This window comes from Cetorhinus maximus, chromosome 5, assembly GCF_964194155.1.
Source record: "Cetorhinus maximus chromosome 5, sCetMax3.hap1.1, whole genome shotgun sequence".
In the NCBI taxonomy this organism is placed as follows: domain Eukaryota; kingdom Metazoa; phylum Chordata; class Chondrichthyes; order Lamniformes; family Cetorhinidae; genus Cetorhinus; species Cetorhinus maximus.
In genome coordinates, this window is record NC_135883.1 from 106,222,903 (window position 1) to 106,248,597 (window position 25,695).

At 42.6% G+C, this 25,695-nt stretch overlaps 1 protein-coding gene across 1 annotated transcript in view; it reads right to left on the reverse strand.

Annotated features, from left to right (window-relative positions):
• The window catches only part of gpr63 (G protein-coupled receptor 63), a 156,620-nt gene extending 132,316 nt beyond the window's left edge, over positions 1 to 24,304 (reverse strand). The window contains exon 1 of the mRNA XM_078542286.1: positions 24,118 to 24,304. The gene's annotated coding sequence lies outside the window, so the exon portion shown is untranslated. The remainder of the gene's footprint in view (positions 1 to 24,117) is intronic.
• Between the last annotated feature and the right edge of the window lie 1,391 nt (positions 24,305 to 25,695).

Genomic DNA, 25,695 nt, shown 5'->3' on the forward strand with positions numbered 1-25,695 from the left:
TTTCACTAATGTCCTTTAGGGAAGGAAATCTGCCATCCTTACCTGGTCTGGCCTATGTGAGATTCCAGATCCACAGAAATGCGATTGACTCTTAACTGCCCTCTGAAATGGCCTAGTAAGCCATTCAGTTTAACTGCCCTCTGAAATGGCCTAGTAAGCCATTCAGTTTAACTGCCCTCTGAAATGGCCCAGTAAGCCATTCAGTTTAAGGGCAATTAGGGATGACAACAAACGTTGGCCTTACCAGTGACGGATGGATGAACAAACAAAGGACTAGACTCTTTCCACACCTTCAGTCTCCAGTGTTCTAAATATCAAGTAGGAAAACAAAAGATCTTGAAACAAAAGTGCTTAAATGAAGCAATGTTGTCAAGTTTACCCATTTAGGGTAATAATTTTTTTTGAGGATTAGAGAGGCAGGAGCTCTATCAACAAATTTTATGACCACTTCTTACATGTACAAAGTTTAGAGATGAGCTTGGATGCACACAAATTGTTTAGGATGAACAGTCTAAATATGCAGAAGCAAATGGGTACTCATTCTCTAAGACCCCTTTGAAATTATAAAGAATCAGAGAAAACTGGGCTAAAAATGCTTAGTAAAGTATGTATGTCATTTGGTCACATCATCAAGAATCTTGCCTTTAAAAGAGGAATAAGTTCAGGTACAATCAAGGTACATTCCCACAAGGGGTAAAGGTAGGACTAACAAAGGCAGAGCTTCCCGGATGACAAAAATAAGAGTCATGTGAAACAGAATAAAGGTACATATGACAGATGTCAGGTTGATAATAGAAATGAGAACCCGGCTGAATATAGAAAGTTCAAACAGGGAGTCAAAAAAGAGAAGCAAAGACAGTATTGAGACTGGCAACTAACATAAAATGATATCTAAAAGTTGTCAATAGGCACATAAATAGTAAAGAAAGTGGTAAAAGGGGGAATGGAGCTGACTAGGAACCAAAAAGGTGATTTATGTATGGAGGCAGGGGGCATAGCTAAGGTACTAAATGAGACCTTACCAAAGATGCTGCTGCTGCCAAAATCACGGTGAAAGGGGAGATGGTTCAGACAATGGCTGAGCTCAAAATTGATAGAAAGATTGCCTGTACTTAAAATTAATAAATCACCAGGACTACATCAGGTGCATCTGAGGATACGAAGGGAAGTTAAGATTGGAAATTGCAGAAGTGCTAGGCATAATGTTCCACTCCGTAGATACAAGGCTGGTCCAGAGGACTGCAGAAATACAAATTCACATACTTGTTCCAAAAGGGTGCAAGGATAAGCCCAGCAACTACAGGTCTGTCAGTTTAACCTTGGTGATGAGAAAGCTTTCAGAATGAATCTGGGACAAAGTGAACAGTCACTTCTAGAAATATAGTTTAAGTAAAGCCAGCACAGATTTGTGCAGAGCAAATCATGTTTAAATAATTTGCTTGAGTTTTTTGATTATGTAACCAAGAGGATTGATGAGGGTAATATGTTTGATATAGTGTACATGGCATTTGAGAAAGTGTCACGAAACAGATTTGTCAGCAAAGCTAAAACCCATGAAATAAAAGAGGCAGTGACGGCATGGATACAAAGTTGGCTGAGTCACAGGAAACAGTGGTGGTGAATGGTTGTTTTTCAGACTGCAAAAGAAAAAAACTTGCAGGGTTACAGGCAAAAGCAGAGGATTGGAATTAGCAGAGTTACTTTTGCAGAGAGCTGGCAGAGACACAATGGACTGAATTGTGCTCCTTTGTGCTGTACTACTCCATTGTTCTATAGAACTGCAGCCCATCAGGGAGACCAAACCCACAACATAATTTAATACTGGAGAAAACCGGTTCATTGGCAAGGCCAGTATTTATTGCTCATCTTAGTGCCTTGAGTATGTAGTGGTAAGCTACGTACTGTTAGATAGACTTTTGACCCAGTAAGTATGAAGTAATAGTGATGTATTTCCAAATCAGAGAGAGACTTGGAAGAGAACTTGCAAGTGATGGCATTTCTATACATTTGCTATCCTTGGCCATCTGGGTGGTAGAGGTTGAGGATTTGGAAGGTCTTGAAGCAGCCTTGGTGAGTTGCTGCAGTGCATCTTTTAGATATTGCACACTGCAGCCAGGGTATACAAGTGGTGGAGGGTGTCAATATTTATGAAGGTGGAGGAGGTGCCAGCCATGTGGGCTCTTTGTCCTGGATGGTGTTGAGCTTCTCGAGAGTCGTTGGAGCTGCACTTATCCTGGTAAGCGAAGAGTATTCCATCACACTTCAGACTTGTGCCTTCTGATGGTAGAAGATTTTGGGGAGCTAGGAGGAGGTGAGTTGCTTGTCAGAAAATATCCAGTCTCTGACCTGATCTTGGAGCCACAACATAGATGTGGCTGGTCCAGTTGAGTTTCTGGCAAAATTAATCAATAGTCCCACTGATTTCAGTATAATACAAACATTCTATGAATAATGGCACAGTAATTTCATTTGTAACAATTCGCAAATAGTAACAACTTACATTTATACAGCAACTTTAATGTAATGAAATGTCCCAAGCAGAGGTTTCAAGAAGAGAATCAATATGGCAGGAGCAAACGAACAAAAAGAGTGCAATTACATTACTCGGTGTAGTCTATAGGCCATCAACTAGTGAGAAGGATGTAGAGGAGCAAATCTGCAGGGAAATTACAGAGAGGTGCAAACATTACAGAGTACTTTTAAATGGGGAACATTAATTTACCAAATATAGACTGGGATAATGGTATGAAAAAGGCAGAGAGGGGCAAGAGTTTCTAGGGCCCGTTCAAGAGAATTTTCTGTTTTTTTATTCATTCATGGGATGTGAGCTTCGCTGCCTGGGCCAGCATTTATTACCCATCCCTAGTTGCCCTTGAGAAGGTGGTGGTGAGCTGCATTCTTGAACCGCTGCAGTACATGTGGTGTAGGTACACCCACAGTGCTGTGGGGAAGGGAGTTCCAGGATTTTGACCCAGCAACAGTGAAGGAACAGAGAGCTATTTCCAAGTCAGGATGGTGAGCAGCTTGGGGAGGAACTTCCAGGTGGTGGTGTTCCCATCTATCTGCTGCCCTTGCCCTTCTAGATGGTGGTGGTCATGGGTTTCAAAGGTGTTGTCTAAGGAGCCTTGGTGAACTCCTGCAGTGCATCTTGTAGATGGTATATACTGCTACTAATGTGCGTCGGTGATGGAGGGAGTGAATGTTTATGGATGTGGTGCCAAGCAAGCGGGCTGCTTTGTCCTGGATGGTTTCAAACTTCTTGTGTTGTGGGAGCTGCACTCATCCAGGCAAATGGGGTGCATTCCATCACATTCCTGACTTGTAAATGGTGGACAGGCTTTGGGGAGTCAGGTGGTGAGTTACTCGTCACACGAGTCCCAGCCTCTGACCTGCTCTTGTAGCTACAGTGTTTATATGACTAGTCCAGTTCAGTTTCTGGTCAGTGATGCTGATAGTGGGAGATTCAGCAAAGGTAATGCCATCGAATGTCAAGGCATGATGCCTAGATTCACTTTTGTTGGAGATGATCATTGCTTAGCACTTGTGTGGCACAAATGTTGCTTGCCACTTGTCAGCCCAAGCCTGGACATTGTCCAGGTCTTGCTGCATTTGGACATGGACTGCTTCAGTATCTGAGGAGTCGCAAATGGTGCTGAACACTGTGCAATCATCAGCGAACATCCCCACTTCTGACCTTGTGATGTAATAAAGTCATTGATGAAGCAGCTGAAGATGCTTGGGCCAAGAGCACTACCCTGAGGAACTCCTGCAGTGATGTCCTGGAGCTGAGAAGATTGATCTCCAACAGCCACAACCACCTGCCTTTATGCTCCGTATGACTCCAACCAGTGGAGAGTTTTCCTCCTGATTCCCATTGACTCCAGTTTTGCTAAGGATCCTTGATGCCACACTTGGTCAAATGCAGCCTTAATGTCAAGGGCAGTCACTCTCACCCCACCTTGGGAGTTCAGCTCTTTTGTCCATGTTTGAACCAAGGCTGTAATGAGGTCAGGAGCTGAGTGGCTCCAGCGGAAGCCAAACTGGGCATTAGTAAGCAGGTTATTGCTGAGCAAGTGCTGCTTGATAGCGCTGTTGATGAATCCTTCCATTACTTTACTGATGGTCGAGAGGAGACTGATGGGGCGGTAATTGGCCTGGTTGGATTTGCTCTGCTTTGTGTGTACAAGACATAACTGGGCAATTTTCTACATAGCCGGGTAGATGCCAGTGTTGCAGCTGTACTGGAACTGCTCTACAGCAGTTTGTGTCCAATCCAACAGGAAAGGAGGCACTGCTAGACCTGGTTCTTGGAAATGGGGTGGGCCAAGTAGATCTAGTGTCAGTGATGGAACATCTAGGAGACAGTGATGATTGTATGATAAGGTTTAAGATGAACCTTCCACTTCTTGACAGACCCCAACTTCCACTTCTTGACAGACCCCAACTTCCACTTCTTGACAGACCCCAACTTCCACTTCTTGACAGACCCCAACTTCCACTTCTTGACAGACCCCAACTTCCACTTCTTGACAGACCCCAACTTCCACTTCTTGACAGACCCCAACTTCCACTTCTTGACAGACCCCAACTTCCACTTCTTGACAGACCCCAACTTCCACTTCTTGACAGACCCTAACTTTGTTTTATTTTTTAAGAAACCATGGAGGAAGGTTACTGAACAAATTCATAGGAGTTTACTGATTAACTTGAACAAAGAATAAAATGTTTATTAAACAAGGAAATATTAACTATATTACACCAAACAAAAAAGGTTGGAAAGATCTCAATAGAAATACCATAAAACAATTCAAACTCAGTATTCCTTTTATCCCAGCAATACCCCTACAGACACTTCAACTGCAGAGCAAACAAAAGTTCTCTAAGCTCAGTCCCCAACAGCCTTGCAGTATTTCTTATCAGAGAGCTCATCACTCCTGCCTTCACTCTCTGACATACACATCCTGAACTTATTTTCTGTCTTTCCCCGTGTGTGAGAGACACAGGGCCCCTGCCACTAGGCAACGGCACAATTTTTTCCACTGTGTTTTTTTTCCCCCCAAAATTACTATGCTACTAACCCTTTCGTAACCCATCTCTTCACTTCAAGGGTTGTGAAATCTCATTAAAAATGTTTACAAGCAAATCCAAAAGAAAACAGGCCATTTTGCTAGGAGGCCCTCCAGATTACCAGATCCAAGCTCACAAAAAAACCAAATGAAACTGAAACCACGTTCCATCTTTCTTAACGCACAAATGTAAATTAAAGTTATACATTGTGCCTGACAGGAAGAAGTCAAGAGAACATTGGAGAATACGAGTCCAGAGCTGGTGAGGTTTCTGGCTCATCCAAGATCAGGTGCTGGGCAAGGAGTCAGGCAGCACAGCACTTTTGAGAATTTAGGATTCTGGCGGAGTGTGTGAAGAAAGGCATCACCCAAATACACATGGAAGCTAACCCCACGTTTACAGAAGAATTGTCTTGGCAGCCTTCTGTCTCATGAGATGATAGTTTACGCTGTGGTGGTCAACTGTGTTAAATATCACCTGGTGTGGCTCGCGTCCCACTCTGGCATGGTAGCCTCTGCTGCATAGGAAGACACTGGACTGATAAGACTTTTTTTTTATTCATTCATGGGATGCGGGCGTTGCTGGCTAGGCCAGCATTTATTGCCCATTTCTAATTGCTCTTGAGGTGGTGGTAAAGAGCTGCCTTCTTGAACCACTGTAATGGAGGTACACCCACAGTGCGGTTAGAGAAGGAGTTCCAGGATTTAGACCCAGTGACAATGAAGGAACAGCGATATATTTCCAAGAGGAGGCTTGGAGGGGAACTTCCAGGTGGTGGTGTTCCCATGTGCCTGCTGCCCTGGTCCTTCTAGATGGGAGTGGTCATGGGTTTGGAAAGTGTTGTCTAAGGATGGTGAGTTTGCAGTACATCTTCTAGATGGTACGCACTGTTGGTGGTGGAGGGAGTGAGTGTTCGTTGATGGGGTGCCAATCAAGCAGGCTGCTTTGTCCTGGATGGTGTCAAGCTTCTTAATTGTTGTTGGAGCTGCACTCATCCAGACAGGAAGAGAATATTCCATCAGATTCATGCCTTGTAGATGGTGAACAAGCTTTGGGGAGTCAGCCTTACTCGCTGCAAGATTCCTAGCCTCTGCCTTCTCTTGTCAAGGCAGTATTTATATAGCTAGTCCAGTTTAGTTTCCGATCAAAGGTAATCCCAGGATGTTGATCGTGGGGGATTCAGCAATGGTAATGCCATTGAATTTTTTGATTCGTTCATGGATGTGGGTGTCACTGGCTGGGCCAGCATTTATTGCCCATTAGAGGGCATTTAAGAGTCACGTGTAGGAATGCCTTCCCTAAAGGGAGCATTAGTGAACCAGGTAGGTTTTTAAACAGCAATCGACAATAGTTTCATGATTTTTATTGGATTTAGATTCCACCATCTGCCACGGTGCGATTCAAACCTGGGTCCCCAGAGCATTACTCTGGGTCTCTGGATTACCAGTCCAGTGACATACCACTATGCTACCACCTCCTCTTGTCAACAGGAAATGGCTGGATTCTCTCTTGTTAGAGATGGAGATTGCTTGGCACTTGTGTGGTGTGAATGTTACTTGCCACGTGTCAGCCCAAGCCTGGATATTGTCCAGGTCTTGCTGCATTTGACATGGACTGCTTCACGGATTCACTGGCCTCTGTTTTATTTGGGCCCTCTTCTAAGCCAGCTGAATTTTGTTTCTGCTCACCTCTTCCAATGCCCCTCCAAACAAACAAACAGCCTCCAGAGGTCACGGCTAACACTAACAACTGTGACTGACAATGTCCGTCACCTTCATATCTCGTTTGCCGACGTCTTTGTAGCAGGGGTATGGATGCTCACCTGGGTCATGACCCAGAGGCCAGTTCACCATACAAGAGGTATTTGGGTATATAGCTGTCATCCATCCAATGAACATGGCCAAGCCAATGCATACATTGATGGCTTAGCAGAGTGTAAGCTAATGGAATTAGCATGCTCCAGGACCTCAGAGTTGGTGACCTTGTCCTGCCAAGAGATGTCGAGGATACATCTGAGACAGTGAGGGTGGAAACTGTTCAGTTTTCTCCTAACATATGTTGTCCAGTCTCACCACTGTATAAAAGAGTGTACTGAGGACACAGGTTTGGTAGACTGGTAGTTTGGTGTTCTCAGTCAAGTTGTTGTTCCATACTCTCTTACTCAGTTTGGACATAACAGGTGCAAGCTTTTGCAACGTACATGTTGATTTCAGTATTTAGTGACAGATTGCTGGTGATTATGGAGCCTAAATATGTGAAGCTATCAAAACCTCCAGCATCACATTGTCAATACTGACAGATGGTGGTGTTATGGCAACATCCTGGACCATGGCATTTCTCTTCCCGATGCTGATGGCCAAACCAAACTCTTTACAGGCATAAGAGAGTCTGTCCATTTGCCATTGAAGGTGTTCCTTGATATGGAATTCTAGAGTGGTATCATCAGTGCAGAGCAATTGTTTGATGAGGACATGGCACACCTTTGTCTTGCATCTCAGGCCGGCAAGGCTGAACAGCTTTCCATCCGTTCTAGTATGCAAGTAGACAAAGTGAAGGTATACAACAGCAGCAAAGAGAAGAATATGCCAAAGTGTGTTGGTGCAAGAACCCAATTCTGTTTGGCCCCACTGCAGACCTGAAAAAGGTTCCAATGTACCCAGTCATAGCTGACTGTAACAAATATTGTCATGGAAAGACGAGATCACACTGAACAGCCTTGGAGGAAAGTTAATATTCTCCAGCAGCTTAAATGGACTGCCTCTGCACACATGGTCAAATGCCTTTATGAAGTCAATACAGTATATAGTGTTTCTTGCAGGTGCCAAACTAAGATGATCGTTTCAATTCTGGCTCTTCCAGTACCGAAACCACACAAGGATTCAGGATCGATGTATTCAGCCAAGATCTGGAGTCTGACAAGGATAATACAGGCATACTTTTCCCAGGATACAGGGCGATCTCTCGATAGTTGTTGCAATCGTTGCGGTCCCCCTTGTTCTTGTACAGGGGCACAGTCTCTGCATAATGCATATCCTGGGGCACTGCTCCCTCTCTCACCAGAGGCTGCAGGAGTACCAGTTTCTTGTGTTTAAATAAGTTCAGGCAGTATTGCATCAGTACCTAGACCTTAGCCCATGGCAAGCGAGTTAACAGTTTTACTACGTTCCTCCATCATATCCAGCTCTACTATGAAAGGCAGGCTTTCCATGGTGTCAGAGCTTCTTAAGTTACTGTATTCTCCCTAGAGTACAACTCAAAAGTTATGTTGCACTAATCTCTCCAACTGATTATTGCAATCAGTGAGGGCCACCCCTGTCTTTGTTTTTGATGGAGCTGCTTTCTTTGCTAATGGATCTGTTGCCTTTTTGATCCCACCATACGTGTTCCTAGCATTCCATGTCTGGATATTCTGCCAGAGATGTAACCAGTAGTCATTGGCGCACCACCTAGCAGTCTGTTGGGCTTTAGTTACAAGAGCGATCGAGCGAGAGGGCTTTAAATGCACTGCGTGAAGTAATGAGAGCAGATTGCTTGGCTTAAAGACAGGTTCCATCACAGTGATGTTAGCCTCGAACCAGTCAGCATTTTTCTGCTCTTGCTTCCCATATGTTGAGTGCATTACTGTAAATGGTGTCTCGAAGAATGTTTGATTTCACTTCTGTGTTCTGAATGAGAATGCCAGAAATTGACAATTGAGTCACAGAATTATTGGTTCTTATCTGGGTAGGCAGTGTGGTTGATGTTGATACAAGGACGGCATTTCTGCTCTCAATGAAAAATCTTCAAGGGTTCCATCCTAACCTTGGTGCACACCAGGGAGCTATCTATATCACAGTCAGCACTGTGGCAGCTGCGTGCATTGAGAATGCTGTTCAGAGAGTCACACCTGGTGATGATCAGGTCCAACTGGCACCAATGCTTTGATCAATGTCTCTAGGACACCTTGTGGCACTGTGTTCGGAAAGAAAGTGCCAGTTACACAAAGTTAATGGTAGCAGCAAAGCTCAAATAGTCTCTGTCCATTCTCATTCGTCTTCCCAAAGCCCTGAAGTCTGAGGCAGAACAGCAATGCCCAATGTTCCACACTCACTTATGTGTTGAAATTCCCCAATAGGTAAAGACGTTCTAAGAATTCTACTGATAGCAGCATCAAGCTCCTCCCAGAACTGTTCTTTCTCTGAAGTGGAGCACAGTGTGACAGCATAGATACTCATGAGATTAAATGGCCCTGTTTGAGTCGAGAGGCAGTGAATGGAGAGAACATGTTCTGAACCATCTGTGAAGGGTTTCAATCATTGAGACCAGCAAGTTCCTTACAGCAAAGCCTAAGCATTGCTCAAGTATTTTCACTGAACCCTTCCCTGCCAGATGAATATGTAATGTTTTCCTCTTAGTGCTCTACTCTTGGCTAGCCTCGTCTCTCGCAGGGAAGCAATACCAATACTTGGCCTATCAAGTTCCATGTCAATCACAGCTGTCTTGCGCACATTATCAATTAACTGAAAGTCAGCTGTCAGTCCCATGCATGTGGTCCTGAAGTTCCAGCTTTCAATCAAAGAGTTGGCATCTTCTTCCTGTTGTTTATTTGCCTGGTGCAATTGATTGTCCACTTATTGAACAGACGCTCTTAATCACCAAACACCCATTGAAGCAGATGGATCATGGCGCATTAGCACCTTACTAGCCAAGGGCTGGCTGACTTGAGGTGGGTAGTGGCTCACTGGTGAGACAAGATGATGCCTCCCACTGGAGATAGCCTGTAGCACCTCTTCTCTACGCTAATCAAGTTGAACTTATCAATCGTAACTTCTGCCTCCAGAGTTGTGCTGATGCTCTGCACTGAAAAATGTTCTCCCCAGAGCGCAAGCCTGAGCAAAATTTACAGAGACCCTGGGCTAACCAAATGTCAGGATCCCTATCTCAGTCTCCCTGGATGGATCCAAAGGAATGTAAAACACTACGATTGGCACCAGCTTGGTTGCAGATGTTCCGGAAAAGATGGCAATTTTGGACATCAGTTCGCTTTTGGGCTCCACTCCAGATTTTTTGCCAGGGTTTATTCCCTTTCAACTCTCCCGAGATGTGCACAAGGCAGTAGAGCTATTCACCATTAGCTGGGAGCTTGGTTCAAAAGCACCAGGGCGTGTCCACATGCCAGTAGGCATGCACACTATGTCTGGGGGGTGGGGGTGGGGGGGAGAGCAAACCGCCTCCAGGTTTCTCTGAAGCTTCAGCCTGGGGCCATGAGGAACCCAGTTTCTGTCTGTCACCACAAGGAGGCACAATAGAGAACTTGCCAATGGAGAGATTGTACTGACAAGGAGAGACTTACACATTTGGATCTCTTTTTGAATTGCTGCTAGTCAGCAGTGTAGGCTAAAAACAAGAAGCATGCTAATAAAAACAAAGTTTTGAAAAATAAAGGGATTGAAACTGTATATAGTACTCTAGGTGCGGTCTCACCAATGTCCTGTACAGTTGTAGCAATAATTACCTATTTTTATACTCCATCCCCCTTGTAATGAAGGCTAATATTCCATTTGCCTTCCTTACTACTTGCTGTATCTGCATTCTAACTTTTTGTGATTTATGTACAAGGCAACCCCCAGACCCCTCTGTGCAGCATTCTGCAATCTCCTATTTAAATAATACTCTTCTATTCTTCCTGCCAAAGAGGACAACCACATTTTCCCACATTATACTCCATCTGCCAATTTTTTGTCTACTCAACCTATCTTGCTTTGCAGACTCAGAGTCCTCCTCACAACTTGTTTTCCTATCTACCTTTGTATCATAGTAAATTTGGCTACAATACACTTGGTCCCATCATCCCAGTCTTTAATAAAGTGTAAATGGTTGAGACTCCAGCACTGATCCCTGTAGCATCCTATTAGCTAGAGTTTGACAACCTGAAGATTACCCATTTATCCTGACTCTGTTTCTCTTAATTAGCCAATCCTCTATCTACACTAATATATTACTACCAACACCATGAGCTCTTATCCTTTCTTGTAACCTTTTGTGGACTTTATCGAATGCCTTTTAGAAATCCAAATACACTACATCAGCTGGTTCCCGTCTATCCATACTGCCCGTTAGATTCTCAAAGAACTCCAATAAATTTGGCAAACACAATTTTCCTTTCATAAAACCACAATGACTCTGCTTGATTGTATTACTTCCTTAATAACAGATTCTAGCATTTCTCCCAATGACTAATCTTAGGCTAACTGGCCAATAGTTTCTGCTTTCTGTCTCCTCCCTTTCTTTAATAATGGTGATACAGTTCTATTTTTTCCAATCTGCTGGGGCGTTTCCAGAATCTAGGGAATTTTGGAAGATTACAACCAATGCATCCACTTCCTCCATAGTATTCTTTTAAGACCCTAGGATGCAGGATCTTAGGTCCAGTGGACTTGTCAGCCTTTAGTCCCATTAGTTTGCATAGTACTTTTTCCTCTAGTGATTGTTTTAAGTTCCTCCCACCCTTTTGTCCCTTGATTTTCTACTATTCCTGTGATGTATTTTGTGTCTTCTACCATGAAGATTGATACAAAATACTTGTTCAAATACTTGTTCAAAGCTTCTGTCATGTCCTTGTTTCCCGTTATTAATTTCCAGTCTCATCCTCTAAAGAGCCAGTAGCTACTCTCTTCATTTATATACACACACTTGTAAAACTGTTTTCTGCTATTCCTTGCTAATTTATTTTCATATTCTAATTTCTCCTTCTTTATTACTTAAGTCATCTTTTGCTAGTTTCTAAAATTTTCCCAATCTTCTTGCCTACCGCTAATCTTTGCAGCATTGCACACCTCTTTCAATTTGATACCATCCCTAACTTCCTTAGTTAGCCAGGGCTGATGCATTCTTCTCGTATAGTCTTTCTTTCTCAATGGAACATATCTTTGTTGAGTTCTGAAAAATCGCCTTAAGTGTCTTCCATTGCTTAGCAAATCATTTTACTTTTTAACCTATTTTCTCATTCCACTAGAGCCAATTCTATCTTCCTAACTTTGTTGTGTCCTTTATTTAAGTTTAAGAAACTAGCTTCAGACCCAGGTTTCTCAATCTCAAACTGAATGTGAAATTTTACCATGTTATGATCACTTTTGCCAAGCGGAACCATAGCGAGGGTTGAAATCAGTTAGCTCAGTTGGCTAGATGGCTAGAGTGCGATACAGAAGGACGCCAACTGCATGGGTTCGATTCCCTTCTTGCCTTACCCAATGTTTATGGATTGGTGCCCCTCAAGCTATATATAACCAATGGAGAGAGATGCCCATGGCCTTTTGTGAACTATGGCTAATTACCTCCCATGAGGACCCTTTACTATGAGATCATTATTTAATCCTGTCTTATTGCATATTACCAGATCTAAAATAGCTTGTTCCCTGTTTGGCTGCAGAATATATTGTTCTAACATTTTTACCTCATTTCCCATCGTCCCGATGCATTTAGACCTTTACCAGAAGCCAACTTGCTTTTGGGGCTGGCGTGGCGCCGTAAAGTTGGAACTGGCGCCGAGGGGTCGGAACCAGGTGTCAATTTTTAAACATCATAAGTACTGTTCCTCATAACTTGAACATCGTAAAGTCGAGGACAGCCTGTATCCCAAATGCACTATAGAAATACATCCTTGCTTTGTCCAATCCATGTGAAAATTAAGATTGCCCTTGATTATTGCAGTTCCTATCTTGCAAACACCCATTATTTCTTGATGTATACTTTTGTCCTGAAGTATAGTTACTGTTAGGGACCCTATAAACCACTCCTAACAAGTCATTTCTTTCCCTCCATCCAAGCATTTTTTTATTGTTTCATGGGACTTGGGCACTGTTAGCAAGGCCAGCATTTGTTGCCCTAATTGCCCTTGAACTGAGCGGTTTGCTAGGCCATTTCAGAGGGCAGTTAAGATTCCAACACATTGTTGTGGGTCTGGAGTCAGACGTAGGCCAGACTGGGTCAGGATGCCAAATTTCCTTCCCTAAAAAAGACATAAGTGAACCAGATGGGTTTTTACAACAATCATTGTTGTCATGGTCACCATTACTGAGATTAGTTTTATATTACAGATTTATTGAATTCAAATTCCACCAGTTGCCATGGTGCGATTTGAACCCACGTCCCCAGAGCATTAGCCTGGGCCATTACCACAACACCACCATCTCCCTGATTCTACATCATGATCTTCCTAGCCAAGATAATTTCTCACTACTGTACTGATCTCATCCTATATTAATAGAATTGCCCCACCTCCTTATCCTTTCTTCCTATCCTTCCAAATAACCCTGAATATTCAGGTCGCAGTCTTGGTCACTTTGTAATCACATCTCTGTACTAGCTATCGTATCACACTCATTAATTTTTATCTCTGCTGTTGATTCATCCATCTTGGTATGAACACTGCACGCCTGCATAGAGCCTTTAATTCTGTCTTTTTTACCATTTTTCTCTACTCTAACCCTATTTGCTTGTGCACTCTTACAGATGTTCATCCTGTACCTTCCTGTCACACTCTTGTTATCACCCATATTGTCATCCTGAACTACTGCCTCATCCTTTCTCGTTACCTTTCTAAATCTCCCCTCACGAGAACCTTTTTCCCCCCACTAATTAATTAGTTTAAAACCCTCTCTACAACCCTAGATATCAATTTACCATGACTCTGTTCTCAATGTGGCTCAAGTTAAGGCCATCCCAACAGTACAGTTTCCTCTTTCTCCAGTATTGGTGCCCATGTCCCATGAATCAAACCCCATTTCTCCCACACCAATCTTTGAACATGCATTTAACTCTCTGATCTTATTTGCCCTATGCCATTTTGTTTGGGGCCCAAGTAGTAACCCAGAGATTATCATCCTTGTGGTCCTTTTAATTTAGTCCCCAGCAACTCAAACTCCCTTAGCCGAACCTCTTTCTTAGTCTACCTATGTCATTGATACCTACGTGGGCCATGACACCTGCATCTTTCCCTTCCCACTCCAAGTTCCGCTCCAGCCCAGAAGAGAAATCCTCAAACTTGGCACTAGGTAGGCAACCCAGCCTTTGGGGCTCATGCTTTCACTGGAGGAGAACAGTCTCTATCCCCTTAACTATACTGTTCCCTAAACTATATTCATTTTTACTTCCTCTAATTGAATGGCCCCTTGTACTACAGTGCTATGGTCAGTGTGGTCATCGTCCCTGCTGTCATCCGTACAGGCTGCAAGAATCGAGGCCATTTACAAAATAACTGAACACAACCTATTTGTTATTTCATGTGAAGAAATAGTTTTCATTTTAATCCAAATGCCTCTGAACGGTGTTAAATTTTTCATTACAATCCTGACTATTTCTCACCTTCCTGGCACTTATTAGTCCAACATTTTATGTTCACCAGGTGCTATTCCGCTTCACAGAAACTAATTAACTTCATAGACCATTTCATTTTGATAGCGGACTGAAAATCTCCCAAGTTATTTAAACATGAGGTTTGCACATAAAAGTTGAAATGTATCAAACATAAAAGACAAACACATCCTCAGCATAAATTGTCTTCAAACGGTTCAGAAGGGTTTCTCCCCCCCCAGAGAATGAAATAGTCATCCAAGGGCACATGAGTCATAACAGTGCTGAGCTAGTTTGTAACTCACCTGCAAATCATCCTGTACAACGAATAGCACCATGCCAACATCTTAAAATTGTTAAATATACATTAGAATTTAAATATATACAGAAACTGAATAAATACATGATACTGACACTTGGCCAATAAGTATAAAAGGTCTGCACTTGTATTTTTATTTATTAAAATATGTTTAGGGTCAGATCTAATTTGTTCCTGACAGTCACGTTTGCCTACCTCCAGCCCATACCTCAGATAAAGGGTACACCACATAGAATTATACATTCAATGCTATGATTCCCAGTAGGTAAGTTACTGATATTACCTAGTAAGCAACCAATTAGCTTTGCAGGCCATTTTGTTTTGATAGTGGATTGAAGATTGCCAAGTGATTTAAACATGAGTTTCGCACATAAAACACAGAAGGTAAACAAGTAGTCAGCACAAATTGTCTTCAAACGGTTCAGGGGGAATTATTTTCCCAGAATGAAAGTCATCCCAGGGCATATTGTTAGGAAATAGAGATAGTTTAAGTAAGTCATAGGTGTATTTGGGTGTGTTAAGAATAAGGTATACCTTTAATGTTTAAGTTTGATTTGTATTTCTGTATGTGTGTGTTAAGAAAAAGGAGAAATTGAGCTTTGGTTTCACTTTAAAAGGTGCCTACATTTTAGTGACAATTTTATGACTCGAAGCGAACAAGAGTAGAAAAAAAAACTGTGCTGTTGCCTAGCAACAGGAGTCCAGAGAGGGAGGGACATGCACACGCACACACCAGTAGTTTCAGTTCAGTTGAAGCAGGATTCCAGGGAGGCTGGACAGCAGAGGGACAGATAGCAAGTCCCAAACTAAAGTTGAAGCCAGCTGGCAAGGGAGGCTGGACAGGAGAGGAAACAAGCAGCATTTCACTTGCATTTCCCCTAACTTAGTCTACTGCATTCGTTGCTCCCAATGCAGTCTCCTCTACATTGGAGAGACCAAACGCAAACTGGGCGACCGCTTTGCAGAACACCTGCGGTCTGTCCGCAAGAAAGACCCAAACCTCCCTGTCGCTTGCCATTTTAACACTCCACCCTGCTCTCTTGCCCACATGTCTGTCCTTGGCTTGCTGCATTGTTCCAGTGAAGCCCAACGCAAACTGGAGGAACAGCACCTAATCTTCCGACTAGGCACTTTACAGCCTTCCGGGCTGAATATTGAATTCAACAACTTTAGATTTTAAACTCCCTCCCCCCATCCCCACCCCGTTTCTTCCCCCTCCCTTTTGTTTTTTTCAATAATTTATATAGATTTTTCTTTTCCCACCTATTTCCATTATTTTAAAATCTACAACTAATACCTTGTCAGTCTTTCCACCCCACCCCCACTAGAAGATCCAAGGGGACAGCTGAAGGTCTGTAACTCCTTACTATGGGCATGTGAAGCAGTGGTGTACTGTTGATATGACTGAGCACTTGAGAGAGAGAGTGCGTGGAAGGAAATTTGAATGCACGTGGCAATCCAGGGGAGAAGGACATCAGAAGGAGAGTTTGAAACCCTGGAGGTGGACCCTTGTGGAAGGCGTCTGAGGGAAAGTGTTGGTTGAGAGAAAATTCCAAAGCGAGTTCTTCACGAGTGGAGATTGGAAACCCTCGCGTGAAAGATGGAGATCAGTGAGACCAGTTGGCTCATGGTGTGATAAGTATCTAGGGGGAGTTGAGGAAAGATCAATAGTGTCTGTTTGGGGTGGCATTTGTCACTTGTTTCAGAGTGTGGTGTGTTTGACCACAAGTCACCAACTGGTTTACATGGACTGTGTACTTACTGTGAACATTAGTGTACAAGATAACTTTTGTAACTTGTGTTATCTTTATGAATCTGTAAAGATATAGTTGTGGGTGAGGGAGTATTGTAATATGGTTAATATTTTCTTGTTTAATAAATGGTTTATTCTTTTGTTAAAAGTTCATTAGCTGACTCCTGTGACTCTGTTCAGTAGCCACTATCCATGTATCTAAACAAAAAATAATAGTTAGGAGCTATCAAGCCAGGTCCCTGAGATCTGGCTTGTCTAGTAGTAACAGCAGCTGGGATCATAACAATATGTGAACAAAGTGCTGAGAAATAGACTTAAGCTAAGAATTTTTACAAAAGGTGCCAAACATCAAAGGAGACAGCGGCTCAGTGGTAATATCACTGAACTAGTATTCCAGAGGCCCAGGTTAATGTTCTGGGGATACTGGTTCAAATCCCACCATGGCAACCAGTGGAATTTAAATACAATTAATTAAAAATTTAGAATTGAAAGCTAGTCTCGGTAATGGTGAAACTATCATTGATTGTTGTAAAAACCCATTTGGTTCACTAATGTCCTTTATGGACAGAAATCTGCCATCCTTACCTGACCTTATAGTAATGGGGTTGTCACTTAACTGCCCTCAAGACCAATTAGGGATGGACAACAAAAGCTAAACTTGCCAGTGATGCCCATATCCCATGAACAAATATTAAATAAAATAAAACTTTTATTCAATCCATGCCTCCCCAACCCATCAACATTTGGGTCAAAACCTGTGTAGTAATCTGATATGTAATATAACTTAATGAAGTTGTAATGTAAGATCACATGATCTTAATACCTCATAGCAGAGTAGCGCGGGCCAACACTGGGAGAGTCCTAAGTTAGACACTGACTAGTGAAGGCGGAGTTTTGAGTTGTGAGCACACAAGTGTAGCTGCTGAGTTTAGTTTGTAAATAAACAGCACGTGTTTATTCTAACAATGATTGCCCGATGTTCTCTGTCTCTGAACCAACCCGGTCACCCCTGAAACAATCGTGCAACCCGGATCCTTTAGCCTGAACAAACCAAAGGGTACCGGACCCAACAAACTAGCAGCAAGGGTAAAAGCATGAAAATCCATGGGAAAAAAAACCAGGTAAAAAGTGAGGAAGAACGAAGGAAATCAGAAGAACCAAAATTGGGTCGTACCTCGCATGGTAGTTGTAAGTGAAAGAAAATTTCCTTCTTGATTGAAGTAATCCCTTCAGAACATGCCACAATTTGGAAGAGTGGAGCCTGTTGACCCAACCTCGGACGACTGGTCTCGCTATGTTGAACGCCTCGCGTTCTTCTTCCAGACAAACAACATTGCAGGGGAGAAGAAGAGGCACGCGATCCTTCTATCCACGCGTGGGAGTATGACATACGGATTAATTCGGAATCTCTTGGCACCAGTGCCCCAGACTCAAAGGTTTGATGACTTATTGAACCTCAAAGAATCATTACCAGCCCAAGCCATCGGTGACGATACAACAGTTCAACTTTAACTCAAGAATTAGAGCTGTGAGGGAGACAGTTGTTTGTTATGTGGCAAGTCTGAAGCAATTAACTGAATATTGCGAGTTCGGTACGTCTATCAATGATATACTTAGAGATCGTATGGTGTGCGGTATAAATGAAGATGTGATTTAGAAGAAATTACTGGCTGAAATAAATTTAGATTTTCAGAAGGCATTGGGAATCAGTCTGGAAATGGAAGGTGCGGTGAGAGACTCAGACGCCTTAAGAGGAGCACAAATGGCACCATCCTCCACGTTGGGCAGGGAGCTTCAACCAAAAAGAGCGCAAAAGCGCATAACTTTACTTAAAAGCGGGAAGCAGTCACTGCTAGCAGAAAATTGAAAGGGATAACTTAGCAGCAAAAACATGGCATCTTAGTAACAAAGTCTACAAGAATGGTTCCAGGGATGAGAAACTTAAGCTATGAGGATAGATTGGAGACATTGGGACTGTTCTCCTTGGAGAGAAGGCTGAGAGGAGATTTGATAGAGATGTTTAAAATCGAGGGAGCTGGACAGAATAAATAGGGAGAAGCTGTTCCCATTCGTAAAAGGATCAAGAACGAGAGAGCACAGATTTAAAGTGACTTGCAAAAGAAGCAAGCGTGACGTGAGAAAAAACTTTTTCACACAAAGAGTGGTTCGGGTCTGGAATGCACTGCCTGGAAATGTGGTGGAGGCAGGTTCAATTGAGGCATTTAAGAGGACATTAGATGGTTAATTGAATAGAAACAATGTGCAAGGGTACAGGAAAAAGGCAGGGCAATGGCACTAGGTCATAATGCTTATTTGGAGAGCCGGTGCAGACATGATGGGCCAAATGGCCTCCTTCTGTGCCACTAAGATTCTGTGAATCTGTGATGGAAGCAGATAACCTTGTAATGAACCACAGTTTAAAAAGATCGAATGTTTCTTCTGCCATCGATATGAACACCTCATGAGGCATTGTGAAGATAGAATCAGGCAGACTTGCAGGCAAAAGCAAAAACCCAATGAAATAAACAGCATTGAAAAGCCTGAAGTAATAGATCCTGATATCTATCCATTATATAAAAGGTAGGAAGAACAGAGCCTATGTAACCATGAGAGTGAATGAGAAGCCTATCAGAATGGAGGTGGATACTGCTGCAGCCACTACAGTGATCGGTGACCTTTGAGTCTGGGGCACTGGAACCAACAGATTTCGAATTAATCCTTTTGTCTTACTCCCACACGTGGAAAGAAGGATCGTGTGCCTCTTCTCCTCCCATGGAATATTGTTCACCTGGAAGAAGAATGCGAGGCGTTCAACATAGTGAGACCAGTCGCCCGAGCTTGGGTCAACAGGCTCCACTCTTCCAAACTGCGGCATGTTCTGAGGGGATTGCTTTAACAATACTTTCAAATACCTGAATCATGGAGAATGTATGCTGAATTTAGAAGAAACTAATGACAAATTAGAAACTTACATGGGAGAAGACATGCAAGTCAAGGGCGTATGTAAAGTCACAGTACATTACGGAGCTCAAACAGTGAGATTATCTTGATGGTAGTAGCAGGAGAGGGGCCTAGTCTCCTCAGACGAAACTGGCTGAAAGAAATTAAATTGGAATGGATGGAAATCTTCCAACTGTGAACTAATGGTCTTTCAGAGCTACTACAAAAATATGCCTCAGTTTTCAAGGAAGAACTTGGAAAAATTGAGGGGCTACAAGCAAAAATCCATGTAGATCCAGAGTCAGTACTAAGATTCATGAAAGCAAGACCAGTGCCTAATGCAATGCGGGATAAGGTAGATACCCAACTGGACAGATTAGAAAAATTGGGAGTATTACAACCAGTACAATTTTCAGAGCGGACAGCTCCAATTGTACCTATTCTCGAACCTGACCGAAGCATTGAAGTATGTGGGGACTATAAATTAACAATCAATAAAGTATCAAAATTGGATAGACACCCCATACCTAAAACTGAAGGTTTATACGCTAAATTAGCAGGTGGAATGGCTTACACAAAGTTAGATTTGAGTCACACCTACCAACATTTGGAATTAGAGAAGGCATCCCGGAAGTTTGTCACCATAAATACACTCAAGGGATGGTACCAATATGCTTGTTTACCATTTGGCGTATCATCAGCTTGCGCCACATTCCAAAGAACCATGGAAAGTTTACTACAGGGAATGCCCCATGTTGTAGTTTATTTAGATGATGCTCTCATGACTGGACTCACTGAAAAGGAATATTTAATAAACTTGGAAGGAGTTCTGTAACGTTTTTCGCAGTGAGGTTGAAAAAGGAAAAGTGCACATTCCAGGCAAAAGAGGTAACTTACCTAGGTCACAATGTAGATTCACAAGGCCTACAGCCAGCTGAAGAAAAAGTGGAAGCCATTAAAGTGGTGCTGGATGTGGCCAGGAAGGCCATGGGTACGAGTACGCATCGGCTATGTGGGACCTTTTATGGGAACAATGTTTCTTCTTATCATAGAAGCTCATTCAAAATGGATGGACACATACAAAGTGAGGTCACCCACATCTTCAGCAACAATAGATAAATTTCGACAAAGTTTCACAATTAATGGGCTACCAGATGTGCTGGAATCAGATAATGGAACAGCAGCCACAAGTGCTGAATTTAACCGATTTACAAGCCTCATGTTATTGTTCATGTGAAAACATCTCCATACCACCGTTCTTCAAATGGACTCACCGAGAAAGCTGTTCAGATGTTCAAATCTGTCTGGAGATTCGGTAGCGATTAAATTAGCATAATTTCTTTTCCATTATGGAACCACCCTAATACGACAACAGATGTCACACCTGCAGAATTGTTGATGAAACGCCATCTCCGACCGAGACAGCCTACCAATGTCAAACTTGGGGGGAGGGGAGGTAGAAAGAAGGCAGCAAAGTCAGGAAATGGCTCAATTGTGACAGAACATTTAATGTAGGAGAGAAAGTATTTGTGCAAAACTTTAGAGAAGGAACATGGTTGTTCAGTGAGATAAGTGCAGTAACCGGACCTCTTACCCTACCATGTGAAAGTCGAAGATCAAGTAATTAAGAGAACATGTGGATCACATGAGAAGAGGAGAAACAAATACCCCAAAATGATTCCACCAATGATCGAGACTCAATCGACATCTCCTGTTGAAAGAAGTCAACCAAGTACAAATGTGTTTGAAGGGCTGATTATACCTGTAAGAGTTGAAAAACAGATTTACAAGTACCTATGGAAGAACCAGATGCTCAGGCAACTCCAGTAAAGGAGGTTCCAAATCAAATTTCAGAAACTGTACAGCTGAGACGTTCTACATGCACCAGGAAACCCCCAGAGAGACTGACTTTGTAAATAACTTGATATATTGAAAAAATTGTAAAATGTATTTTTCAGTAAAGGGGGGAGATGTAGTAATCTGATATGTAATATACCTTTAAGACTAGTGTTGTAATGTAAGATCACAAGATCTTAATACCCAATAGCAGAGCAGCGCAGGCTACCACTGTGGAAGAGTCTTGAGTTAGACACTGAAGACAGAGTTTTGAGCTGTGAGCACACAAGTGTAGCTGTTGCATTTAGTTTGTAAATAGACAGCATGTGTTTATTATAACAACGATCTCCTGATTTTCTCTGCCTCTGTACCAACTCGGTCACCCCAAAACAAGCGTGCAACTGGGATCCTTTAGCCCCAACAATCCAAAGGGCACTGGATTCAGCACCCTGGCTCACTGACAGTGATACCTTTTCCTTCATTATGACAGCTCATCCGGTTATACATGGTGGCAACATGACTGTCATACCCAAGTCTCACCCTAACCTGTTCTTTTATCCCTCTGACTCCTTCTGCACAAATACCACAGCCCTCTTCCACTCCTCTTTTGAGGTCCTTTTGATCTACTGCCATTCAACACCCCCGTCAACATCCCTCTATTTTTCTGATTCATACTCTGCTCCCCAAAAAATAAACTTGCTTTTCCACAGCTTTACCAGCACCTACCTCCCAAATTCCCCCACTTCTGACATTGATTTTATGACAATTCTACAATCAGATGGCTACTCTGAAATCACATTGTGATTGTCACGAAAGTATAATAATTCTCATAATATTGTGATTTACTGTAAAAGTAGGGTTTGGATTGTGTGTGTGCGTGTGCTTTAATTGAATTGGAGACAGCTTTGACTCATTAAAAGAAGCTAGGTTTGAAATGCTAAATAAATAAACATGGCTGAAGTCTTAGAATGTGAGGTGAGGGGAATTTGCATTTTTAGATAAATCAGGGTAGTTTGAATTTCAAAGAGATGGTAGGATGTTACACCTAGCCAGAGAAGCTAGGCCAAACAGTGTGTTTATTTTTCCCAAAGGTTACTGATAGTATTAGCAGCAAGAAAAGGTTTATTTTATGGGAACAATGAAATTTACATTAAAAGGGAGAAACGTGTATAAAGGAGAATGAGGCTGTGTCAGGGAAGGCATCGTAAGATCTAACACGTGAAAAACCTCCAGTATTTGTGCATTAAGCCTGCTGTCTACAGAAACCGAAGCTGGGTAAAGCCACTTTGAACTCTACTGTCCAGGGCATTGTGTTGACTTGCCTGGATCTGTTTAAATCTATTTTTTTAAACCGTTGTCTTAACGGAGGTGTAACTAGAAGCCAGATTAATTAGGAGTTATTATAGTAGTAAATTTGTAGACCGATGTATGTGCTTTAAATCTTTTCTTCTGTTAATAAATGTTTCATTTAGTTTTCTAAAAAAATCTCTAAAGTCTTAGTGGACTTGTTACTACTGAATTCAGGGCAGGAATCTCAAATACAAATATGCAAAACTGTTGTGATAGCAGGATCGAGTTTCCCTCATGGATTCGATCCACCTGGTACACTTTATCTGCCGCATCATTACAATGATTCAACTAAAATTTTACACATTGCAACATGAACAAGCTCAAATCAACTCTCTTAAAACCCCACAAGGGGCTCTACAATTAAGCCCTATTTACATACCTCTCCAGCTCACCTGATAGTATGCAACCTCAATATCTGTTTGATTTATAATGAAAACTTCAAATCCTACATAAACACATCACAATCAATGCATATTTACACATCTCAAATACGGTGTTTGCCTCCTTGCCTCAAACTCATCCCAACTCTTGAAATTCTCACCCATGTAATTTTCAGACTCAATTTTTCAAATACCTTCCCTGAGATCCACAACATAACTTCCAACAGGCTCAGAGCTTGGCCATCCTCTTCCAATCCTGCATAAAATCCCACTCAACGATCATCCTTTTTCTTTCTGATCTACGTTAGCTTTCCATGTTGTCTTGACTTAAAACCACTGCCCTCAAATCACTCAGTTGTTGATTTTTTAAAATCACATAAGTTCCCAGGTGGAAATAATTCTTATTTCAGCAATTAATGAAAATTCTCAAAAGCGTTTTTTCCTTAAGAGTTACACACATTATGAAGTGATTTTAATTTTAATTTAATTTGCATTGACAAATCAAAAATTTGAAAATAAATAAATCCATGGGGATATCCTTTAAAATTCAGTGTTTCAGAAAGGTACTGGATCCAATTGCATTAACACATTTTTTCGTTAAAATACTGCAGTTCAATTCTTATAAATGTTACTTGAAATTGTTAAATCAATCTATAGGTTTTGATTTCTCTATTTTACACAAATGAAACAAGCCTCGAAAAGTGTTAGTGTTCTAACAGGGCCAATGAGCACAGGATCAATTTCTCCACTAAATTAAAATGACAAATAGTATCCCATTTACGCCTGTTTTGTCACGGCACTTTAAAGTTAAGCCGTACATTACAAAAAACGGTTTTCATTTTAATTTTTTGGTGGGAAGGGGATATGGAAGATTTCGATCTAGTCTCCAGTTGCGTTTTTGCATTCTCCAGCAAAGCAAAATGAAAAATAAACTTACAGCATTCATTTTTTTTTTGTATATTCTTTATTCGACACATACGCTAATGAAATCGAGCGGTGCCTACCAGGCTGACAGATGCAACACAAGCCAGTGCCCTTAACAGTGTAACGCCAGCATTCAGTCACACTGTTCACTGCTTGTGTGTTATTGCTGAGAAACACTGCCCCCATTCCCCGAAAAAAGTGAATAACTTTCAACTCACCTCACATGCATGTGTGCTTCACTTGGCTATTACCGATGTGCTTCCGGCAAATCTGACGGGAGGGGAGTTTTTAAATAAGAAAATCATGTGGTTCAGCTCGACCTTGCATTTGCTCCACTCAGCCGGAATTCACGGCTCCCTGTGTAGCTGATACACTGTGTCCCCGGCTTTGCTACACTGTGGCACAGCCGCCGCCGCCGCCGCGAATGCGCACCGCATCACGTGGCCAGCAGCCGCGCGCTCGGGCCGCTTCCCCGCCGCTGCCACAGGCGGCGCTGGCTCCCAGCGGGTCACGTGGTCCGAGCGCCCGGCGTCGCCGCCCTCGGATTCCTCTCCTCGCGCCCGGAGCGATTGACAGCGGGATCCGGGCTGCGTTCCAAGCATGCGGCTGTCACCCCTAAGCTTTCGCTGCAAGCGCTGGAAAGCGAGTGACCATCTTAACTTTCCTTTAAAAAAAAAATGGACTGCAGCGTTGCGCTAACTAGAACCATCCTACAGAGAGAAAAAAATAATGGCACATTATCTGGGAAAACAGCAAATGCTTGTCTGAAAAGTGACGAACACTGCAAATGTGCACTGCTCTCATCAAATCAGACAACACACATCGCACCGCTCATTCCCCATCCCAGTTGATATTCCACGTAGAATAATAGAATCATGAAGTACACGAAGAGCCCATTCGATCCATCGTGCCAAAAAGTCCCACTCCCCGATCTTTCCCCTTAGCTTTTCTTTTTACGTATTTATCCAATTCCTTTGAAGTTACAATTAAATCTGCTTCCGACACTCTAAGAGAGTGTATTCCAAATCATCAGCTCAACGATTAAAATCATTTCTCTTCATTCCTCCCTTGGCCTTTTTGCCAATTACCTGTGCACTCTGATTACTGACAATCTTGCCAGTGGGAACAGATTCTCCCTATCTACCCTCCCAGAACCCGTCATAACATTGATCTATTTTATTAGTTCTTCCCTTAAGTTTTGCTCTGCTCCAAGGATAACCCCAGCTTCCCTTGTCCCTCTACATAAGTGAATTTCCTTATCCCTGGTAGCATTCTGGTAAATCTCTTCTGCACCCACTCCAAGGCCTTGGCATCCTTTCTAAAGTGTGGTGCCCAGAACCAGATACAATAGGTCTAACTAGTGGTTCAGAAAGGTTTTTTTTAATCCATCATTTATGGGATGTGGGCGTCCCTGGCTAGGCCAGCATTTATGGCCCATCCTTAGTGGTGGTGAGCTGCCTTCTTGAACCGCTGCAGTCCATGTGGTGTAGGTACACCCACAGCTCTGTTAGGGAGGGAGTTCTAAGATTTTGACTGAGCAATAATGAAGGAACAGGGATATCTTTCCAAGTCAGGATGGTGAGTGGCTTGGAGGGGAACTTCCAGGTGGTTGTGTTCCCATCTATCTGCTGCCCTTGTCCTTCTAGATGGTTGCGGTTGTGAGATTGGAAGGTGCTGTCTATGGAGCCTTCCTGCAATGCATCTTGTAGATGGTACACATTGCTGCCACTGTGCAGCAGTGGTGGAGGAGGCAGTGAATGTTTGTGGATGTGATGCCAATCAGCGGGTTGCTTTGT